The 10,726-nt window shown below is 37.2% G+C and overlaps 1 protein-coding gene across 4 annotated transcripts in view; it reads right to left on the bottom strand.

The window, feature by feature from the left end:
* Nucleotides 1-10,514, bottom strand: part of LOC117174486 (POU domain, class 6, transcription factor 1) — a 224,597-nt gene extending 214,083 nt beyond the window's left edge. For all 4 annotated transcript variants that reach the window (XM_033363642.1, XM_033363643.1, XM_033363644.1 and 1 more), the window contains exon 1: nt 9,309-10,514. The gene's annotated coding sequence lies outside the window, so the exon portion shown is untranslated. The remainder of the gene's footprint in view (nt 1-9,308) is intronic.
* Between the last annotated feature and the right edge of the window lie 212 nt (nt 10,515-10,726).

The raw sequence follows: 10,726 nt of genomic DNA, 5'->3' as shown, positions 1-10,726 counted from the left end.
TTAGATTGTTAAAAAAAAATTTTGTTTAACGGTTTGGTGAAATTTTCCAACGCGTCAGGATAATAAACTATAGACAGATGGTGGCTTTGATCGTTCATAGGCAAATGGATTGAATTAAATAACAGAATTGAATTGGTTACTGCACCTGTTAGAAGATGAATAGGCTAGAATTTAAATTAATAGATTTTTCTCAAAGGGGACTGATAGTGATGTATATTTTCGGTAAAAGGTATTACAGGTAGATAAAATCACCATCAAAAATAAAATAGGTGTATATGTGACGTTTTCAATAAATTTCACACAAGCTTTGATAAATACCAAATCTCATGGATCAAATATATTTTGCAAAAAAGACCAAATTTCTTTTTACAATTTATGTTATGAAAATAATTAATCAAGACACCTTAAGTGTCTTCAGATTCTCCCAAATATATATTTCCATTTAAGATGGAATTACCATTATCTGATATACTTTTGCATTTCAGATGATTCTGTGCATAAAATTCATGAATAAAATGATAATCGTATTTGTAATCCAGCAAACTATCTTCTAAAGTTTACTTACTTTACATGTACAAAAGACGAGTCTACTTCGAATTGCACTTCTCCATCTGGCTCCTCTCCAGAAAGCAATATTTAAGAGAAATAAAATATTTAAGAAATCATCTAGTTATTTCTTTCCTCAGGCGGTTTGATCATCCAGCTAGGCTACGAATTTTAATTGCTAAGATGCTGCCGAACCAAAATTACTAGGCCTTTAAACACTGGCTGTCGGATCAATCGTGGCAGTGGATTCGTAGGGGTTTTTAAAAATAATAGATGGGTTGCGAAATCAGCCAATCGGAATCGGATAACTGAATGAAGGCTTGATGATTATCAGTGAGAAATCTACGCTTTTTGGATGAAAGAATGCTGCATAGAAAGAAGGAGAAATAAAGAAACCTGATATTATGAATCTCCTTTGAAAATTAGCACTTTGTTCCCGCCAGCTTTTGTTAAATGATATACATTAATTCTGCATTCAGGAAACATGTATACTTTCAAACAATGAATGCTATTTTTAATGTACCGAAAACTTATCGCTGTTTTAGGCTCGATAGATTGCAAACTTGAAATATAAATTGCCAAGTCGAATAAAATGCTGGAAAACTTTCTGATATTGCGAATAATATCCAGTTCAATATCTAGTATTCCTGGACCAATTTCGCTCGAGAGGATCATCGGCGAGGTCTTTCAGGGCCGGGAGGTAGTGGCATCGCATCGGCATCAACGGGAGCAGCGTGTAATTAAGGGGGTTGATTGATGTTAATTCAAAGGGTAATTAAGAATGTTGCGCATAAAAATCCGGTAATTTATGGTCATTGGGGATAATTATATGTTGACCAGCTTGTAATTGCAAGCGCTCCGTCGTGGCCTCCTGACGTTGGCTGCCGCGATGTGTTTCACATGCGCGAGACTGTCTGAGAATCGCCGTTGCACAGGGGGTTCTGGCATAAATGTGCGCACACATTAACACACACGAATGCGTTTCTCCGCATGAATATACGGTCTCAGATCGCAGCTTATTATAGGGGCTAGGGTTTAGAAACAACCATGCCTCTGGCCAGAGTGTTTTTCAGAGCGCCTCATAGCTTGCAGCCCAGCTTGAAGACGCTCCAGGCGCCAAAACCTATACAAGCTAGGTAGCACCGATTTATGAGCTCGATTCTTCACCAAGTCGAACACTTTTAGAGTTTTCGGGTCGACTTGTTTCGCCGCGCGAACCAACCCGTCAGTGATATCGAGGAGGGAACAAGGGGAACACTATAAATAACACGCTCATAATCGCCATATGTTCCTCAAGCGTTGGAGATCTCAACTTTTCTATGGAAGCTTATTCCACTTTTTTATCGAACTCAAACAATGGACTGAGGTTCTTTTATTTGATTCATGAACTTTAATTACTCCTATAGGGTATGTTTCACAGAAGAGTGAAATAAAATATTAAGATATTGTTACAGTTGGTAAAAATAAAAGACTTTTCAATTTTCGGATATTGCACACACAAACGCTACAGGATCCCACTAGGAACAACTGTCATCTGAAAATGAAACTAGCTCCAGTTAGAACCTTGGTAAATCAAACTTATAGCCGCGTCTGCGACCGTAAAATGGGTGGTCACAGGATGGTCACAGGGCACGTTAAAATTCAATAAGCACTTATATGCGTTTCGCGCACAATTGTTAAAGGCATTGTTATAAATCGCTTGTCTTAAATAAAATTCTTAAGAAACTGCTGAGCGAAAAAAAGTATTCGGCAGCAAAGAAGCCACTTAAATAGATGCATCAGCATAATACGAAACAAAATTAAAAGAAGTGTTGAAACTTAATAAATAAATTCTTCCGTAGGAGGATTCGTGTTCAGGTTCGAATCAGAGTTCAGTGAGAAACAGTATCACCCTTATCAGTTGGTCGTGCTGTAAACGATTTCCGCTAAATCGAGTCCCCTTCCGATTTGCGGAGACCCTCTTGCTTGTCGGTGTATACATAACGTGCGTGTTGAGGGGGCGCACGCACTTCCATATGTGTGTTCAGCTCACGCAGAAACTAAAACTCATTGAAAGCGTTCACACAGTCACATTAAACGGGTGCCGCACCCGCGTTCAGTTTAATCCTTGCGTTTCGTGACTCGGGACAAAGCCCCGTGGATTTCTGACAGAATGGTATCGCACGTAACGACCATTACCTTCGCACTTAGCCAGCTTTCTATGTATATCCTGTACCTACTACAAGGTTGGTAACCATGATTCGTTAAACACCACGTGCAACTCCGCGGAGACGATCTCCTTTTATTTTGTCTCTTTTTCTTTCTCGCTCCTCTATCTCTCCGTGTCAGTTTCTCTCCAACTAGCATTATGACTAGTCCACAAAAGGCGCGATTATGCCTACCACATTAATCCGCTCAATTGATTACGGAATAGTGAAAGAAGTCGCTCGGACAATATCACAATGGGCGGCTGCCAACTGGTCCCGCTGAGATCCTTTTTTTTATATCATTGCTGGTGTTTCAAATGAGAGTCCACTTACTTCCACATCCTTAATGAGAGTATTTCAATATGTTTGTCAAAAATATGGCTTGATTTTCATGACACTTATAATCAGACTTGGTCATTTTATGTTTACCTTGCATTCCCACGTTAACAAACTACTTCAGGTTACAATATTTATTTTAAACTAGCTTTCGAGAGCAAAAAGGTCTACACATTTAATTTAAGTTAAGAAAAATTGAAAAGAATTTCTGACATGTGAAAATAAATATTTAAAAAAGTAATATTAGATCTTTAAGAAACATAATTTAAAGAATCGAAAATAACCCCTTTTAATAATGCAATTTGGTTAATTCAAATTGAATCTTTGAATGCTTTTTGCGCGATCAACTCATCTAAGAAATTAAGGGCTTGGTATTTTTCATATAAAAAATTTAATTCATCGCTAAATCTTTCAGAATTGATCATCTCAACTCTAGTCAACATTAGATTTCGATCCAAACTTTCAATTAAGGAAACGCATTAGATTTAAAGCAGTTAAGATGCTGGATCATTTTTTAAATACTGTACATTCAACAATTCAATTATAAATATTTTAAACTGCGAATTGAGTTGAAATATTCTAATGGTCAACACTGATAATCTAAAGGCATTCAACAATTGATAATAAATAAAAAGCTTCTACATTTTTTTGCCTTTAAGGAAACCTTGAATTTAGACCAAGTTTTTGCATTAGAAAAGTAACTGAATGCAGAAAAATAGCAATACTGAAAGAAAACTAGGGTTGTTAACAGTACAGAAAATTTTCCACAAAAACATCACAATTTCAAACCCAAATTAGGCTACGTTTTAATTAGAATTTTAAATTAAGTAAACTGCACCTCAAGGATACTAATCTAAATACAAAATCGTCGATCTTATCCTTTTTCCTGACCGATACCGTCTGCGAAGACCTCGAAAAACTTTAGCATGAATTGCAATAAGTATACGATTAGATCATTAAGAATTATAATTGCTGTCGTTAATTCGTTCCATTAAAACCTCAAGGACATGAAATATAATCCTTTCTATTAAATACCGATTCACTTTTCTTTACTTTTTAAATACTTTTGACAAATACATCCACTCCCAAGAAGACACTATATTTTATACGAGTACATAAATGAACATTGTTATCACTTATGAAACGACGCCAAATATATTCAAGACATGGAAATAACGTAAAATATAACTCGATTCATTATTGAAACAATGTTAACAATAATTGACATCAGTCAGACTTACGATAATCCATGGGTTAATGCATAATATATATAGCAACGAGACTCACAATATTTACGTCAGGAAAATTCATCATTACAATATTGGCTACAGTTATTTCGGTTAAAATGACGAAGCTTGCCATTAATATTCTGATACAGAATCGGCAGCAATTTGCAATGTTCCAAAATCTGGAACGAATTCTATAAAATTAAAACAATTAATTTTATAAAATTGGAGTGAAAGTAATAATATCTCCTCATATTCATTTACTTTCAGCACTTTTCATTTTTATCAATATGACAGGTTTTGGTAAATTATTACTAAAGAACGAAAAAGTTACGGCAAAGAGGTTCATATCATTTCTGTTCATTATTCTGCATCATCCGACACTAAATGATCAAAAAATGATATGCTGAGTTTAGAAATCAGGTGTAATATAAAAAGGACGATTAAAACTTGAACTACTTATCGAATTTTCGTACATTTGACATTGAAGGTATTTAAAATTGACAGTTCATTTTTTAAAATGAAAGAATACCAAATAACTGAGTACTTGTAAATAACATAAGAGAAGTTTTCTTTATTCTGATGTTATCTCGGACCAAAAATACTTTAAGGTTTAAATTTTAAACTATTGCTTGAGAAACTTCATACATTCTCTGGAGGAAGTTTAGAACTATCATCACCAAATTAAAAACTTGGTTAAATGCTTATATTGTTTAAAATACTAGAAGAAATTGTTACGTATCTCAAACACTTAGCAAATATTGTGATTACATCTTATAAAAAAATCATAATACTTCGTGAGGCTAAATCAATTCTGCACTTAATAGCACGAACATATGCAGGCCTTGCAAACTTCTTACGAGAGCAGGAAGAATATTTCAGCTTTTACAGCTCCCGTCACCGTTCTATATTACAGGAAAAACTACACGGCGAACCAAATTGGTGCCTGAGTGCATTAAACCCCGAATTACCACAAATAGAACTTTAACCGCACATGACCATCATAATTGAACCCCCCCTACTGAGGACGTATTTACGTACTAAACCGCCTTCGCGGCTCATGCTGAGCGTTGCGGCCAAACATCTGTTCGAAAAATCTGGACGCGGATTCCTTTTACATTAACGATCAGTGCCGTAAAATTAAAAATACAATCGCGTAATCCCGATTCAAAATTAGCAGCAACTCCGATAGCAGCGGGACATTTTAATTTTATTGAAAGCATTATTATGATCGTTGAATTGGACGGTTAAAAATATTTTAACAGACTCGCCCATTAGCAAGCAAAAACATGAGCTGACTTTTGAGTTTAATATTTTAAAATATTCAATCCGATGGACTAGAATAAAGTAATAGTCTACTACATTTCTTTCGGAGTCGTCATATAGTATAATTAATACATAGACGCGCGATCTAAATTTGCTGATTATTATTTTAGTTACAAAATTATGACTTTGAAAACTAACAATCTATTTGGAAAAAAACAGTGTAATAGTTTAGGCTGTTGAAATTTTAACTGATAATACTATTATATTCCTTATAAAGTACATCACATAAAATCTGTGGAGGTGGCCTTTCGGTCAATGTTCAGTGTAATTGAATTTTTTAATCCTTCTGCTGACGTTTATAAAAAGCCCTAACAAGAAAATTTTACCAGAAGGCATTTGCAGTACACTTTGTGCAGGGCCCATAATTAATACAACAAAAAATCAGATCATAAAACAATACGATGCACAGAAGCTGAAATAATTTTACGAGAATCAGTCGAGGAGGAAGACTCAAAAATCTCAGCGTGGCTTTTTACACGCAAATTAGTTCCATTAGAAGCATCGAGCGTACAAAAAAAAACACTTATGTCTGAGCCGTCAGTGACGGAACCCTCGTGACGCGTAACCCTTCTCGCGCGACACGCACGTGCGTGCCTCTTTATAAATTATTAGAATTAATGACGCCGCACGCATCGCCTCGCCCTATGGGGCGTCACGTCGTCCAATTGTAAGTAACCGTTGTATGAAGAGCAACCCAGCAAGAATCTACAATTGTTCCTATTATCTCACACGGAAAGTTCCCTTCATGTCACCCTTATTTAATGTATAATCTAACATTATAAAAATTATATCGTCATTATTTCAGAAAGCTCCATAACTTATAATTTACATTCATGATTAATTGCTCAAACATAAATACCTTTGTGAAATTTATAGGAACAAGAATTCCACTTCATTAGGGACTTCATGCTAAATTACAGAGGTTCATTTTTATTTGTTCATGTCTACGTGTAACGAAATTTCAGTAAAAATAGCCGGATTTTTTCGGTATGAATAGGGGGAGTTAGAAAGGGGGCTATTTGTACCGAAATTTCCGTACGAATAGCAAGATTTTTGTTTAAGCATACCCATATTAGCACCGAAATTTCGGTACACGTAGACACTTTCATTCTATTATTGTAAGAAATTATTGCGAAGAAATCTTCACTTGTCAAAAAAGTATTCTGCAAATGAACAGTTTGTTCGGTGTTATCGCGTGTAGGCTCAGAGGGATGCATTGGAGTACAAGAGTGTTGAATAGGGTGGCGAATGAGGGCTGACGAGCCGAAAAGAGAGCCGTTGAAGCAGGGAAGAAAGGTTGGGTACGAGGATTTAAAGAGGGGAAAGCATCGATTCTTTTTCTTGACCTGGACAATATCCGTCCCGATCAAGTTAACCTTTCCTAGAAATTGAGAATTCAGATATTTCATCTCTAACTCTTCATCCTTAACATAAACTTATGCAACACATTCAGATTGCATCAATAACTTCCTCGTAACAAACTACCTACTATTTTCTTAACCAAACTTTTTTACTTGTTCAACAGTTCTCCAAATTCGATCAATCTTACTCCTTGGAACTTTCTTCAAGTACTAACAAAAAAGCATTCCCCATTAACATGAAACTATTTTTAAAATCCAGTCATTGGGATAAAGAAACTATCAAGCTACAGTCTGAATAATCCACAATTAAATCTGCTACATGTAAAATGAAAAATATCCGCTTTTTATACTTATCCTTAGAAAGTGTCATACCTTATGACAACATTTCCGAGACAAGTTATAAATATCCCATTACAAGTCATGTGTGACTACAAATCAAGTTTATAGATCCCGTAAACCTCTACGCACATGAATTGCCAAGTATCCTTTCTCGTAAAAAAGCGGTTAAGAGTTCTTAGGTCATTACATGAGAAATTCTTTGACATACAAGACGAGGTCACACCTCGCCCAGGAAAAGACGAATTGTTCCCTTTCCGTCTCAAGCCCTGTTCTTTTGTGTCAAGAACAAGTGCCTACCCCAACAATATCGCCAGTCGAGATCTCCTTTGGGATTTTCCACCCCGAGCGAACAAGCTATCACCACTAGACGTCCCTTCGATCCCACTTTCATTCTTTTTCCCTCTTCTCGTTACTCTCACTTTTCCCCAATTCTTTATCATTCTTCCTCCTTCACAAACCCTTGAGGCGGCAAAGCCAAGAATTCTCCCTTCGATTCTCGGGTAGGTCGCACTGATTTTCCAACTCGTATCGCTCCGCAAACCACCCCCAACCCTCTTTACCGTACCAAACGCTCGGCTGGCAGTCACGCCGGCAACACGTGTTCATGTTTACCTCCGCAGTTTGTCACATGGTACGAGAAAAGCTTTCCCGAGTCCGAATTATCCTTCATTAAGGTGGTATTGCTTCAGAAGTAATTTTAAGATATATTTGTTCTATAAAAATGGATGGTTTACTTAGAGTTCAAATTAATCTTGAGTGGTTTGAAAAAGGCGATATCATAGAAAAACTATTTGGAATATTTCCTATCAAGGATTCAGATAAATGTTTAGGTCCTTCTTATTCTCATAAGCAACTCGCTAAATAGAAGATAAACATCTTCTAATGTAGAAAGTTTTAATTCATCGTTCAATAATAAAGTCAGTTACTGACACTAATAATGAAAGAGAATAGTTTCATAATTAATAGGATTCGACTTCAGCGTTAACTTTGTCAAAATATAGAAAGGATCGATTCTACATTTATGAGGTTCCTACTACTGACAAACATTATCACTTGTGTAGGTTGCAGGTTCTCCGATCATTCAATTAGCATTTTCAGGTCACATTGGCTACACACATATACACTCTCCCTGATATATAAGTATTCGCGAGGGCGTGCATAATTATCACCGTAATTATTAGAACATAGCTAAGTAGCTGGAGGGAATTATCACCGACTTCGGTACAGGGGAGCAGGCTCGGTTTCCAGTCTTTCGTACTCTTCTTATTCCCGCATGGCCACAACCAAGTAACTTTCTTAATTACCGAGATTAACTTAATCGTACCCAGCCGGCGATAATCACCGACGAACCTGCTCATCGAGCCGTTGGGATTCCGCGAGGCCAACGCGCTTAAAACTTTTTTTTTTAGAAAGGAAACTCGAATTTTCGTCTGCGGAAAATTTATATATCTTTGAATATATTAATTCAAATAATTTTTTAATTATTATTTTAATAAATTCCATTTCGCCTTAACCTCTTTCGAAGAATCTCCTGAGAATATTTTCTCCAGAATTTACTGTTAGCGTCAATCTATCTGGGTTGGATCAATAGCCAAATGGAATGAATTACAGGTTAAAATGTACGTATGTGGAATTAGCCTCAACACAAAATTAGCCTGATGACATTCCGATGTAGTTTAGTTACGACTATGATGTGGTAGGAAATTCAAACGTCAACAAACTCTGACTCCAAAGAAATACTCTTTATGTGGGAGAACATAGTTGAAGAAATTGTTACCTGATTGAATGCAAATTCATAGAGGGGACATGATTGGATTTAAATCGAGTTGGTTTTCGTGACTTTAGCCTCTTAATATTGGATTGCCACAGTGTAGGCAGAGTGAATATTGCAAGGATTCGGTCGATCGAGCACATGCAATATAGCTTATCAAGTTCCACCAGAATGAACTGAATTTTAATAACAAGGGTTGAGAACTCATGAAACTCACCTGAGACCACTCGTGACTGATGTACGTAGAACGACGTTTTTCTCTCTTGGTAGCAATCTCGCGAATAATTTATCGGTCCCAATGAATCGAGTGATGGATCTTCTGACGAAATCACGGCTTTTTCCGAAATGTCGCTTTTATTTAGAAACACAGCACTCACGTAGTTGGCTATTTTCGTCCTTCGTTAAACTATTCAGCACAGGATCCTATCGTTCTTTAACTCGAAATCTTCAAGATCTAATAGATGGCTCAGCGCCAGTGACATCAGCCTATTTAATCACACCGGGGTAATTGCGAGTAATTAAAGGTGATTAAGAAGCTAATGGTTAATTATAATTGATATAGAAATTGTCAGGATTTCAAGATAGTCACTGAGTTTGGTCCCAGAAATTAAAGAGTTAGCGTTTCACGAAGAGTTTAAACAGTACAAGTCTCACTTGACGAGGACAATAACGCAGAATTGTCTGCCTAGACGGATTCGCGAGATAACGGGGAGCGGCCTTATAATGGGTTTTTAATTATTCTATTTGTCGCAAGGCTCACTTGAGATGCGATGTTGGCCGTTGAAACGCTGTAATTTCAAATGAAACACTATGACGTGTCCCTGATCACGTGGCCGCACGCTCAACAATTCCACGCGCTGCAGATATAATTATCAGCTTATAAGTGCTAGTCTTCTTGATCTTTCACTCCACTGACATATAAGAAATCACTGTGCAATAGCTTTCGTTTTAAGGGACTTGCAAAACTCTTTTCCTATGGGTTTTTCAAGATGAATCCCAAAGACACTGGTAGACCTTGACGATATTTACCTGTCCTTTAACAGCCGTGCGTAATATTCATACTTTTATTATGAACAAGTTTTTTTTTCAAATGACACTGATCACTATTCACTGATCACTGGTTGAGTCACTAAATGTTCGCGATGCTTAAACCACTGTATCATATCCCTCCAATTATACCACTCACAAATTTTTCAAGATCGCGGGACCTTGATGAAAATAGGGCTTTAAAAAATCAGTTGATGTTGATAACTGATGAGACGGTGATTTAGCGGATGCAATTTTCGAAAACCGAGTACTGAATTCGCGAACCCGAATGTTTCCGAAAAATTGTAAGATATGACGATAGACTATCTTCTTGAATGAAGAGACCGGCGTGGATACCACGTTGTACCGGGTTGAGATGGGACGTGAAAACTCGATCCTGAACACCTCGCGATCCGCAGTCTGGCTGCGTAGTGGCATGAAGTTGCGCGGCGGGAAGCTGGCGAACCCGTAGACTTAACACACGCCGCGCCTGTGTTACACGCGGTGGGGGATCAGAGGCGTGACGGGGGCGGTTCCAATGCGCGGAGGTGGGCCGCGAGTCAGACGCGAGATCCCGTTGTTATGATTGTTATGAGTGTCCGAGCTGCC

Source organism: Belonocnema kinseyi, chromosome 6 (assembly GCF_010883055.1).
Source record: "Belonocnema kinseyi isolate 2016_QV_RU_SX_M_011 chromosome 6, B_treatae_v1, whole genome shotgun sequence".
Lineage (NCBI taxonomy): Eukaryota > Metazoa > Arthropoda > Insecta > Hymenoptera > Cynipidae > Belonocnema > Belonocnema kinseyi.
The sequence above is the reverse complement of the archived record's forward strand: the minus strand, read 5'-3'. Positions and strand labels throughout refer to the sequence as shown.